This window comes from Ictidomys tridecemlineatus, chromosome 6 (assembly GCF_052094955.1).
Source record: "Ictidomys tridecemlineatus isolate mIctTri1 chromosome 6, mIctTri1.hap1, whole genome shotgun sequence".
Taxonomy (NCBI): domain Eukaryota; kingdom Metazoa; phylum Chordata; class Mammalia; order Rodentia; family Sciuridae; genus Ictidomys; species Ictidomys tridecemlineatus.
The window spans coordinates 14,899,995-14,913,019 of NC_135482.1; the positions used below are offsets into that span (position 1 = coordinate 14,899,995).

At 46.9% G+C, this 13,025-nt stretch overlaps 1 long non-coding RNA gene across 1 annotated transcript; it reads left to right on the top strand.

Moving 5' to 3' along the window:
- Positions 1–255: 255 nt before the first annotated feature.
- Positions 256–3,572, top strand: LOC144378306 (uncharacterized). The gene is made up of 3 exons (XR_013440005.1): positions 256–696; positions 1,163–1,910; positions 2,225–3,572. It is a non-coding gene; the product is annotated as an uncharacterized LOC144378306 (long non-coding RNA).
- Positions 3,573–13,025: the final 9,453 nt, after the last annotated feature.

Genomic DNA, 13,025 nt, shown 5'->3' on the forward strand with positions numbered 1-13,025 from the left:
CCTGCAGCCCCGAGGCTGAGAGCTGTGCCAGGAAAGCCCGCGGGAGGGAGGGCTGACTCAGGGTGCAGGGACCGGCGCGTGCAGGGGCTGGCATTTTAGTTAGACTGAAAAACACACAATCAGGAAAGAATCCCTAACTCTGGGTCAGCACTTCTTGGTTGCCAGAGTCTCTGTGAGATTATCCTAGGGTTGACCTCCTTTTGCCCTCCCCCAGCCTGGCTTTACTTCCACTTTACAGAAGAGCACAGAGAAACCCACAGGGGGGATGAGATGGCCCAGGGACGCCAGCTGTGCAGTGGCGGGTGGGGCTCTAGGCCGTGCTGTGTACCCTCGGATCCTAGCCACCACCCAGCTCTCCCCCTGTTGTTCTACCCTGCTCTGTCTTCCTCTAGCTACGGGTATAATTTAGGACTCACACTCCCTTAAAATATGGTCCTTGTCATTGCCTTTGTGGCAATTTCTGCTCTTCTTTCTCTCTTCTGAAAGGTCACCTACCTAACCTTCACTGCCACTTCCATCTGTGGCCGTCCTCCACACCCACCCCTTCCAGCAGATGCACGGTTCCCTTGCTTGTCTTAAGCTATTCCTTGCAAAGTCTGTCTCCCCTCCCTCCCCTGCAGCAGAGCCTATGGTCTTTCTGTGTTTCTGACTCCTGGAGCAGCCCCGGGACCCTCGAGTTACATGGTAGATGGGAAGGTAAGGAGGGCAGAACCTAGGATTTCCACAAGTCACAGGGCAGAGATGGGCATCCCAAGCTGAGGGGAACAACACCATCAAAAATACAGAAGTGAGGGGGCAGGAGGGTCTGCTGGTGACGGGGTGTGGGTGCTCACAAGCTGTCAGAGGAGAAATGCCTGAGAGTGGCAGCTTGTGGCCCGACCATGCAGAGCTGCGGTGCTCGGCCAGGAAGCTGGGGCTCCATTCTGCAGACCAGGGTGGATCGTGGAAGAGTGTCAGAGCACAGGGGCAGGATTAAAATTGAGGGACATACACTGTTTTTTTCTGCTTTATTTCATTTCCTTCCCTTTAAAGGAGTTGGAGGGCAAAAAGAAATAGGGAAAGTATTTATTTAGGTCCCTATTATATTAAGAGTTTTGTATAGGTCCCGGGATTAATTCTCACGATAACCCAGGACATCCTGAAGTGTCCCTGTCTTTTTCAGATGTCCCTGCTTCTGGGAATCCTGGTCTTCACAGGAGACCTTCTCTCCAGTTCATGAGTAGAGGAAGCCAAGAGTAAGTTTGCCAATTTACCAAACCTGGGCGTCGTCTGGTTTGAAACCTTATTCTAAACGTACTTTCTTTCTAAAACACTCTTCTTCCAAGTCTATCCGAATTACCAAGAATACAGAAGAGTTATGGACTCAAGGGGGAAAAAAAAAGCCAATTCTTTCTTGATAATGCTATTATAAGTCTGGATTCCAATTGCAGAGTTCTCCCTCCAAAGTTTGTGAGTAATGTATGCTTTATGTGTGTTTGTGATTAAAATATGATGTACCTTAAAAGCCATTCCAGCCTCCTGTGATGTGGTCATAAAAATTATTCCAGCATTAAATACCTTATTCCCATCCTGTCAACCTTGAGACCGCTGCTAGATGAATCATGGCAGAAATGAAATGCTTAGCAAAATGTTTTTCTTTCTGATTGCAGGGCTGAGGCTTATTCAATTAAAGGATAAAAGTAAATTGATCAAATATGTGGATGCTTGGAGTTTATTTTTATCACTGCTGAGCAGGTTTTTAAATGCAGGGATCCGATGAGATTCTTCTCCCGGTGAAAGAGGAAAAACTGAGGAGGAGGAAGGCCGAGTGGCCCAGCCATGGGAATCAGTGATTGGCCAGCATCCCTTTTTAGTATTCCTGAAGCTTCTGTGATCTGCAGAACTCAAACCAGCCTTGGGAAAGCCCCCTTGTAAGATCACAGCCTGCGATTTTATGACAGGCTGGCTTCGTCGAAGCTTTCATGGGAGTTAATAAAAACACACTCCGCCGCACAAACCCGACCTGCAGAACCTATTTCCATTAACATTCCTCCTTTCAACTCGGGGTCCCTGTGCCCTCCCCCTCTCCCCCACCCCTGTCTCCTTCAGGGTGCCATTATCCTGGCTGTCAAGGTTATAGGAAAATAAGAAATCAGGAGAAATTTGAGGGAATTTGGGGGCAGGAAAGGGACTGTGGGCTTTAATTTCTGCTGGATTCTTGACTCTGTCTCCTTCTGGGTTCCAGGGGCTTCGATAGCTGGAGTGACCTGCTGCCTCTCTGCTCTGAAATCTCCAACGCTTATTAAAGGTTATGGTTTTGAAATACCACAAACAACAACCCACAGTGAAATGCTCCGTGTCTTCTGTGTGCCCGAGTGGACGGAGGCCTCCTGTTCCCCACCTAGGTAACCCTCAGGAGTGTTGCTTTAGCACTGGATAAACGAGGTCAGCAAGTTTAACTGGAGCAGGTCAGAGCTTGGACTGGAACCCGTGTGTCTCTAGGCTGGCGCGGGAGTGGAGTCACGGCACCATCGTGGAGAGTTCTGTTAAATTTCAGATGATACGTGGAATCTGATGTGTGTAACGTGCAAAGTTTAAGTGTTCACTCCCTTCCCCAATTCATGCCTTCTAGAGCATTTCTGTGTGAACCACCTGACCCTTGTGTCCCCTCCTGGACCCTACCAAACGACCATCCTATGAAAGGCCAGGAGTACAGCTTCTGCAAGGAGTACAGATACTGAAGCAGGTGGCCTCTGAAAAGAGATGTCCCCAGTGTGAGGCACACCTTCGCCCTCCAAAGGGGAGGCTGGAGGCCAGGGCCTGTGTGTGTGGCGAGCTTCTTTCACAAACCAAGCCTGGCAAAACTGCAGCAGCGGCCAGGCCTGGCAGTGCTTCTGAGGACAGTGGCCTTCACTGGGCCTTCCCCCTAATGTGCCCAGAAATGGGCCCAATGGACAGCTGCCCCCTGAGGCTGTGTGTAAGCCGCTGGGAGGGGGAAGGACCTGAGGATATTAAACCCCACCCCACTGCACTAGCATCTCAGATCCCCACTCGCCCTTCTGCCCCCTGCACCCCCATACTCTGGACTTCATTTCTTCTTCCCTGGTCTTTCCTGGGCTGAGAGGTGACAAAATTCAGTGGTGGAAAGCATGACTTCCGGGTCAATTTGTTTGCAATTGAACCTGGTTCTGTCACTTACGAACTGTATGATGCTGGTCATATTTCTTCCCTCTGAGCCCCAATTTACTCACCTGTAAAGTAGGATTGATGGTACTCACAGACACCAGTGGCTTGACATTGTCATGTACAAAGCCTGCAGACCTCAGAGCAGGGGATGATTAAGGATTATAATCAATAGGTAAGAATAGGGGGAGCACAGAACTCAGCCTGGCGGAATATAGGAAGCGCTGGGCGTGGTCAACTTGTGAGTCCGTGAGATGGGCAACTTCTTCATACCTTTCTTTACCGGAGCTACCTGGCAGGGTGCCCCGCCCACTGAGAGCATTTCTGAAACATTTGCTCATGAATGGAATTAAGCAATAAAAGGCTCTGAAAGGAGCTCTATGCTCTAGGAAATTAAATGACTTGAGAGAGCTAGGAAAATACCACTGATATTTGAAAATATCTTAGAAGGATTGATAAACATAACCCAAGGAAAATTCCACGTGGGCACTGATGACAACGTGCAGGGGAGGGTGGGCCTGGGGGAGAATTTTCTTTTGCAAACAGCTTTCAAACCAAAGAAGGGGTCCATGGACAGGGCGGAACTAGAGGGAGAAATGCCAGGTTCATGACTGAAGAGGCCAAACCACTTACAAAAATAGCCAGGCTTCCTGCACAATGAACCTCTGCAATTGCATCAGCGAGCCCCAGGCTGCCTGAACGTCAGGGACACGCTGGAAGTGGCTCCTTTCATCAAGTGACCCAGTCCTCGCAAGGCATCTCACTGCCTGCCTCCAAGTCAGCATGAGAGGCGGCCCCGGGGTGAATGAAAAACGCATCCAGTTCCCCCATCAAAAGGACGTGGCAGGCCCGGTGCCAGAGGTATTATTAGAATGAAGGCTTTTTTTTTTTTTTTTTTCCAGGTCTTAAATTTAACCAGCTGTAGTTCTTTTTAAAGTCCCATTCTATTCAAACTTTTGAATTGAAGAATTCACCACTTAGTGGGATTTGATTATAGGCAGAACACAATGTCCTTGGCTTAGCTCCTCCTTTTGCACAGGACTCCGTCCACCACAGCCTGGCCATCTGCGGTCCCCGTCAGCTCAAGGGCTGCAGGCTGTGTTTGCACAGGGATCTCCATAGTCTTGACCTCTCTTTGAGGTGACACTGCTGGTGTCCTTGTAAGTCTTACCAGGCGATAGGAGAAAAAAGTACCAAGAGTAGAAGTGACAGGGGGAAAAATATTGCAATGAGCCAGAATGAATGTTAAGAGCAAATCTTTGCAATGAACCACACCTAGGGGGTAGTTTAAAACACACACACACACCTCCCTCTCTGTACACAAGGCTCAACACTGGCTAATACAAGTTTTAGCCAAGAATTCAAGTCACATAAACACTGCCATCTTTGAATTCACTATAATAAAAAAGAAATTCTTCTATTTTAGATAAACAAATTGGAATTGATGGATCTGAAGTATAAATTAGAATGATGAAAGACAAACTGATATTACTTACGGTAATCCTATTTTAGGAGTATACGATATCCCTCCACACACACACACAAAAAAAAATCTAGAAGGATTCATGTCAAAGCATTAACCAGGAGAACCCTAGATGGTAGAGTTAGAAATGTTTTAACTGCAATGAACCTCCTTTTATCTTTTTTTCTTTTTAGTAAAATATTTTTGCAAAGGAATATAAATTAATTGCCGCCATAATTGGAAAATGCTCTTTATAATTTCAAAACTCAACAAGCTGCTCTGCGAAGCTGATTGAACTATTCACTCCTCAAAAATGTGTGAAAGGCAAGGATGATTGAAGCCCAGGGTGGAGGTTAAGGCAATGTATTCAGTAACGGAGGGAAGGAAATGGAAAACCTTCTGGGAATGATTCCTTTGAACTGCTCGGCAGGCTGATCCAATGTTTGACAATGTCACATGCTCAGTAGCCTTTCCCATGCATCGCTTTTCTAATGTATAAACTGAGTTTGACAGAACCTCACACATAGATTGCCTGCAAAGGATTTTAAAAAAAAAAATTCTCCACGTCGCATTCATTATTTCCACCAAGTGCTCAAATCATAATATTAGCTGTGGTTAAACTATGCATGTTGATTGAATGATCGAAGAAACCCAGATAGTAAAAGATAAAGCCCTTATCCTGAGGAAATTCACAACTTAGTTGGAGATATAGAATCTACTGCATGAAACAACTGAAGGATAGAAGAAGGGATTTATAGAAGGACAGATAGTCAAGTTTGCATTACTATAACAAAATACCTGAGCTTGTAAAAAGAAAGGATTTATTTTGGTCCTTGGTTTTGGAAGTTCCTGTCTGTGATTCATTGGTCCCATGTTTTGGGCTTATGGTGAGGAAGCACAACATGGCAAGAGCACTTGGTAAAGCAAAACCACTCACCTCATCACCAAGAAGTGAAAGAATGGGAGAGGAAGGAGCCAGGCTGAGGTTCCAGAACCTGCTAAAGGGCATGCCTCAATGACCTAAAGACCTTCCACTAGGCCTCGCCCCTTAAAGGGCCCACCACATCCCAATAGCACTTCCTTGGGGACCACTGACATCCAAACTACAGCAGATGAAGAGTGGGATTAATATTTACTAAATGCTTACACATTGAGCTGAATGTTTCTGTAAAATAAGCACCCCTGTTAGCCCCTCTAACTCACCTGTGGAATGAGTGTCACTTTCTCTATTTACAGCCAAAGGAACTATGGTTCAGAGTAGGTAAATTAGTTCCTAAAGATACTATAGCTGGTAGGAGACTGAACTATGATGGAGACTCAGTGCTTTCCCAAATCATGTTGGATCTGCTCTACCCGACACTTCCTCTAGGCCTGGTGTAGTACTAAGCCCTAAGATGAGATGGTGCAAGCAAGTCCTTTGAACCTATCCATCTTTTTTCCATATGCACTCAATAGCATATAAGGTAAGTTCTGAAAGTCTTGGGATATTCTGATTCCTCCTACAAACCACTCACTCTGACGCATTCTGTGCCTCATATCCTGTCCTGTTCTAAGGCTGCTCAGCTCCGGGCCCTGTGGCTGCACCCTACAGTAGTGGCCCAAGGTGGCCCTTTGCATATGACAGCCCACTCCTCCAGTGTTCCCCTTGGGCTGCCTCATGCACCACTGTTCAGCCTCTGTCCTGTTGTGCTTCCTTGGAGGGTTAAGTGAAATAACTCCTGTCAGTTCAGAGCCACCATCGGGAACACAGTGCGCATTCAGGAAATGCTGGCATCCATTACGTGGAATGCAAAGTCAGTGGCTAAAGACTTGAATGGCCCTGTCACCCCGATGTGGAAACAGATTTTTGCTCTATCATTTGATGAACTTCTTCCCACCACTGTTTGTCTAGCCTTTTGACCTCGGACGAGTTACCAAATCGACCAGTGTCCATTTCCTTGTCTGTAAAACAGGACAACGATTTGACTTCTAGAGTGGATGGAAAATTAAATGAGAAAATACACGAGAAGCACTGAGCACAATGTTAAGAGAGTAGTGGGTTCAGTAAACATTATGAGCATGATTAAGGAACCGCACGCGGTTGCCATGGTTACAGGAACTGCCTGGAGAGGCACAGGTCCAGTACCTGCACCTAGGAAAAGGCCCTTCTGAGGAGCATTCTCACTGTGCTCACCTGGCCGGGCAAGCAGTAGCTAGAGTTTTAAAATGCAAAACAAAACATCAGGTGGCATCGCCAGGTTGGAACACAGAAGGCAAGACAACAGCAGAAGTGGGTAGGATGGGTCTGCAGGGTAAGGTCTAGAACAGACAGGGACGAATTTCCTGGCAGAGAAATTCTAGAAGGAAAAAGAGGGCTTCAACCATCCACCCTCCCATTCGACACATACAACCGGTTGACGGGAATCCAGAGATAAATAGAATAATTCTTATAGCTCCCAATCTAACCAAGGAGGAATCTTCCTACTAAGATCCTTTAGTACAACGGTCATCTCCGTCTCTTCTGTGGATGGAGACTAGTGAAACGGTGGTATTGATATTGTTATTGATATTTAATATCAAGTAATAATTGATATGGAAAGTACCTCTTAGACAGGGTTGTCAGGACAGGAAGGAATTTGTAAAGTGTTTGGGAAGAGGGAAAGTGTGCCAGAGCTCAGAAAGGGAGTAGAGAATCCCGAGTGGCCGGGCCACCCAGCATCAGATATAAAGCTCCACCTAATGCCAGACAAAGGCTTGAGTTTAAAATGTTCTGTTTAATAGAAAACATAAACACATGCCCAGGAGGTACTTATCCTGTGGGTTACTGTGCTTTGTCACACGCCGTCTTCAGTTCAGATATTAGACCGCAAGGAACATGAAGGGGGTGTGAGATGAAGGGCAGGCCCGAGGTTCCCAAATGTCTCATTTCTGGATAACCAGCCCCTGGGGCACCTCAGTGCAGAAACAAACAGGCCCCGGGGAAAGCCTTCCTTTTGTGTTTCATACTGCGAGCAGCTGTCAAGAGCCACAGGCTCTGATCACAGAAGGTAAGCTGGAACACACAGGTGCCATGATAAAAGCGGTCCCTGAGAGAGGCCTGTTTACACGGAGGTCTGCTGCCCGGGACAGCAGGCGGCCAGATCAAAGGGGAGCTGGGCGGGAGCTCTGGGCCAAGCCTCTTAGCCTGGCCCAGCCTCCAAGGACCTAGTTTGGTTCAGTTTAACTGTGACCATCTCTCCCTTACTCTTGGGCACCTGCTGGGCTAAAAGAAATTTATGAAGAGTGGCTCAGGTGGCATTGTTGATGTTCCTGTACACTCACAATGGTTTCTCCCGGACTTGACTTCATGAGAGTCTCCTACTCGTGGTTTAAATGTAGAGTAACATCTATTCCCTTTTACACTAAAGGGAATGGCATCTTAGGAAGGTAACTGATGAGCGACTATAGGCCAACAGAACAGTTTGAGTCACAATGGTTTATGCTCTTTACAAGTCCCTTCTGTGGATTAAAAAGAAGCAAGGCATTTGTTCTCTGAGAAGAATAGTCCAGCAGAAGTGACCCTCAAAATACCGCCGAGCAATGGACTTGGACATGACGAGGGAGGAGGCTGGAGAGCAGAAGGGGGTCTCAAGAGAACCCTGGGACCCCAGCCTCTCTCTTTCTGAGGGAGTGGCTGGGCCCAGGCCCAGGGTCAGGAAGTGAGCCACACCGACCTTCAAGGCCGGCCATTCTCTTCTGTTCAGAGCACTGCTCAGGTCTGAGGTCAGAGGTGTCACTGTATTTCTTGCTGATCCTTTCAGAACACGAATGGGCCACTTGAAGAGCTCTTTGCTAAAAGCCCTTCTGCTTTGGGAAAGAGGAGCTTTAAGGTGCGGACAGAGCAGGGAGAGTGTTAAGTGGGCCATTCTGGAATCCTCCATTCATATGAAAAGGGTTGTTCGATGCTCAAGAGGGTATTTGTCATTTGGGAGAAAGGTTAAGTCAATTATTTTGTCTGGAGATTTAAAAAAAAAAAAGATGAAGAGTCAACTTAATAACAGGCTTTGGTTCCACGAGGGGCCCTTCTGGGGAAGATGGCGGCCACCTGTCCAGTCTCTCTCAATCAGGAGAAGGATCGGGCTTTTGTGGAGAAGAAAAGATCTACGCAGGGCAGATGGGAAGATGCTGGGCTGTAGCGCTGCCTGTCCCTGCGTGGCCTGGAGGGGCCTCCCCAGTGGGTGAGCCTTTGAAAGGGAGCCTGTGACCCCTGGAAGATTTTATTGGCTTTATGACTGTGATCTGCTGCCTTGAGACACAGTTGGCAGAGCGAAAAGGGAATAAGGGGACCTAAATGCAGAGGGCCTGATGCCTGCTTGCTTGCTGAGCCTAAGTGACTTAATTTCCTGGGCTCCGGTCTCCTCATCTGTACAGTTGTGCTACTGGTATCCACGTGGCTCTCCTGTCACAGTCACGAAGATGGACCTAGATCACGTTATGAAAGTGTGCTTTGGACCACACGGCACTGAGTCTAAATGAAAAAATATATATATTTTTCCTGGAATAAGTGTAGATGACTTTTCAAGTCTGGTACACTAAAAATGTTCTTCCTGCTCTGGATCAAGTTGCCAGATGGCTTTGGATCCAACCTTGAAATCATGTGCCAATTGTTTTCTTTTGGTTCTCAGACCTCTTCCTGTACACTCCTCCTTGAACAAGTCCTGCTTTGGTCTTGCCACCAGCTGTTCCCAGAATCCTGCCTCTTAAGGGGAGAGGAACGGGCCTCACACAGCACGTTCTATGCCAATACTCTATCCATGTTGGTTTCCTCGTGTATAGGTGGTGATCTTGCTTTTCCTTGAATGCCGCTGGTATTCAGGAAACTTGCCACCTCATTGTGTGTGTGTGTGTGTGTGTGTGTGTGTGTGTGTGTGTGTGTGTGTGTGTGTGTGTCTGTGGTGCTGGGGATAGAACCCAGGGTCTTGTGCCTGTGAGGCAAGCCCTGTACCAACTGAGCTATGTCCTCAGCCCACACCATCTCAATTTCAAAGCTATTATACTTTTTAAAATTTCAGAGAGTTAGCAATTCATTTTCCATGATACGAGGCCCAAATCTATTTCCCTTTGGCAGGGTTCAAAAATTTAGACACCTCCAGACACAGGTAACAAGACGTCCTGGAGAACAGTGGTTAAGTGCAGGAGAGCTGCCCTTCCGGCACAGGCAGCTGCTAAACACACAGATGGATTATTACCCTGAAGGCACGAGGTCCCCGCATTGAAGATGCAGGACTCAGGCCAGGGAGAGCTGAACTTGTATGGATTTGCACATAAAGTTACACTTAAAAGCGGGATATGCTTTGAGATGTTATTGAATACCAAAAGTAGAAAATTGAGTTTCAAAAGAATTTAGAGGAGTGAGATGGTGCCACTGTCCCCCATGGAGGACCTGGCCCCAATCCAAGGGCAGCCCTGGTTGCACTTCTAGGTTCCAGGGTGGTAGCCCTGGTGGCTCTCCCAAAGGATGCCATTCCCTGTCTGCTCAGGTTGAAGACACAATGAATAGATCTGCTTTTCTGTAACATTTCAGGATTTTGAAGTTAGCTTTCTGTTAAATATTTCTAAAAAATCTGTACGAACCAAACAAAATATTCTCTGGGAGGTGCATATGGCCCACAGGTCACCAACGTGTGATTTTCGATGCCCGATAGCTCCCATCGTCAGTCTTGGTGGAACTCTTCAATTCAGTGGGGTTTAGGTCCCACCTCATAATCGAAGCATTTTGTTTCTGAAATTTCTTGCATTGTCTCACAGCTGAGCTTTATGGGGCACCTCATCTCTAAACCATAGCACCCTCCAGACTAGAATATTGGACTAATTTGAATGCAATCACTCTTACATTTATGAAAGAGAAACTTCCACTAAAGACCAGATTCAAATCGCAAGCTTCTGTTGTTTTGTCAACCTTACGTTAACCTCTCTGGATATTGGTATGAGAGGGTTCTACGCACATGCTGCTGGTTTGCTTAGCAAGATCATCAAAATATTTCAGCAGCATCAGTAGAGCAACTGATTCTTTTTTTCTTTTTTTAAAGGAGAATTCGAGAACATTAGAACTGAAAGAGAACTTGGCCATCCCGTCTGTCATTAACCCAGAGGGTGGCAAATCAGTTTCCCACAGAGAACCCACTCAAATCAATAGCTGGAGAATCCTGGGAGTGGCGTATTGGGAAAGCTGTTGAAGAAGGCTGCCGAAAGAAGAGCAGAAAAAGTCAAGAGGGAAATGGCAGCAGGGGTGTCCCCCACCTTGTGAACAAGAATTCCGATCAGATTCAGCCCTGCTTTATACAGAGAAGACTCGAGGCTGAAATCAAAGGGGTGGCAGGTGGTGTTGGAGAACCGGCCCGAACAGCCCGTCCCTAGCAGGACCCACCCCGCAGTCTTCATCTAGAGAAACTGCAAGAGATGACCTGTCCCTTTACCAGCGTCTGTTGCAGTTAGGGTTGACGACATGACCTGGCCCTGGCAAATGACGGGAAGGGAAGTTGGCTAGGAGGGTCATGTGATGTAAAGTGATAAAGCCTAGCCCCTTTGCTCTTTTCCCTGCTGGGTGTGATGACACAAGCTTGGAGCAGCAGTAGCCGTCTTGTGGCAATGAGCAGCAGCTATAAAATGAAAAACAAAGAACTGTAGATGGTAAATACCAAATGTTTTTTGAGAATAGAAGTCTTCGTTAAGCAGCAGTGCCAGCAACCATCCATCTTTAGACATTCTGTTGCATCAGAAAGATAATCCTGTTTGTTTAGGTCATCGAGTTTATCAGGATGGCTAAATGCAATTAAAAATAACCCCCGATCCCAGTCTCTTAATGCAGCAGTTGTGGATACATTGCTCAAATAAAACCGAATCAGGTTTGTCCTCACTGAGTGCTCTCTGGGGAGCCTGTTGTCCAATTGCTGTCTAGGGATTCAGGCTCCTTCCCAGCTTGGAAGGCTGCCATCTTCCACTTGGGGCCTTCAAGGTCATTGCTAAAGGGGACAAGAGTGTGGGAAAAGCCCCCTTAGCATTCTTGGTTGAGAAGTGACCACTCATTCTAGTTCATATCCCTCTGGCTGGTACAGTCATATGAGTCCCCCGAAATGCAAAGGAGAGGAGAACTTGCCTGTGTATCTCTTAACAGCTCTGGTGATGGAAAGGGAGCCCAGATCTCTAGTGGTCAGCTAGCTCCCTCTGCCAAAGCCCTTCTTGGTGGCTTTTGTATTACTCGCAACTGAAGGCATTGTTGATGTAATAGCAGAATACACTATTGATTATACAGACTCAGGCCATACTTATGGTGCCCAGACTTTATTCAGAACCCCTGATGTGGAATCAGATGCTCTTCCTAGTAAATGGACATCACGGTCCCTACTGTTTCATCAGGTGTACAAGAACAAGTCATCCATACGTGCTGGCAGTGTTTTGAGAGGCACCTGTCCTCTGGTAGGAGCTCAATGACAATAGGATGTTGAGTGAATTCACATGGAAAGGGAATCTCCACCTGGAGAGTCAGGAAGGGTTTCTTGGGCAGAACCCATTAAAAAAGAAGGGCAGTGCCTTGCACATATGGTACGATTTTGCTTTTTCAAGCAAATGTTATTTGTTCCATCTAATTTATCATCTTTAAATACTATTATTCATTCTATAAATATTTACTGAAGATGATAAGATGGCAGGAATTTTAGGAATTTAGGGTAAGAATGTTAGGTACCAAATGAGTAAGATGTAACCCCTTGCTCCCAAAGCACAGCAAGTATAAAGACATACCCAGTAAGAGTCTCTCTCTCTTTGTTAAACCCCAGTAGGACAGACCGAGGAGTGGGAGATGGGACGGCATCGTAAAGACGGGAACCTGATAAGCAAGGCCCTGAAGGATGTTCAGGAACTTTTCAGTGAAGTCAAGAGGAGAAGAAATTTGGGGTGAGGGGAGATGGAATCAGCAAAGGCACAGAGGTTGCCGATTCATGTTAAACTCAGGAATGGGGCGCTACCCACATGGGGTATGTATGGGTGAAGGCAGCAACGACGGGAGCTCAGATTGGAAAGGCAGACACGTGGGGCCAAACGACGTAAGATCTTGAACGCCGTCTTAATTAGGAACGCTGCCAGTTACAGGTCAGGAAACAGGATGAGGGCACGAAGTGAGCTTGCACAACACAGCCCTCGAGAAAGATTTGGATTTGGATCTGTGACAGCGCATCATAGAGGCAGAACATGGAGGAGGAAAGTCGGGAATTGAAAAGAGAAAATGAAGAGGCAAGCATGTCACAATTCCCTTCCAGAACATGCCCCCAGCCAGGAGTGGTGGTATGTGTCTGTAAAGCAGCGGCTTGAGAGGCTGAGGCAGGAGGACCACAGTTCAAGGACAGCCTGAGCAACTTAGCAAGACCCTAAGCAACTTAGGGTTGCC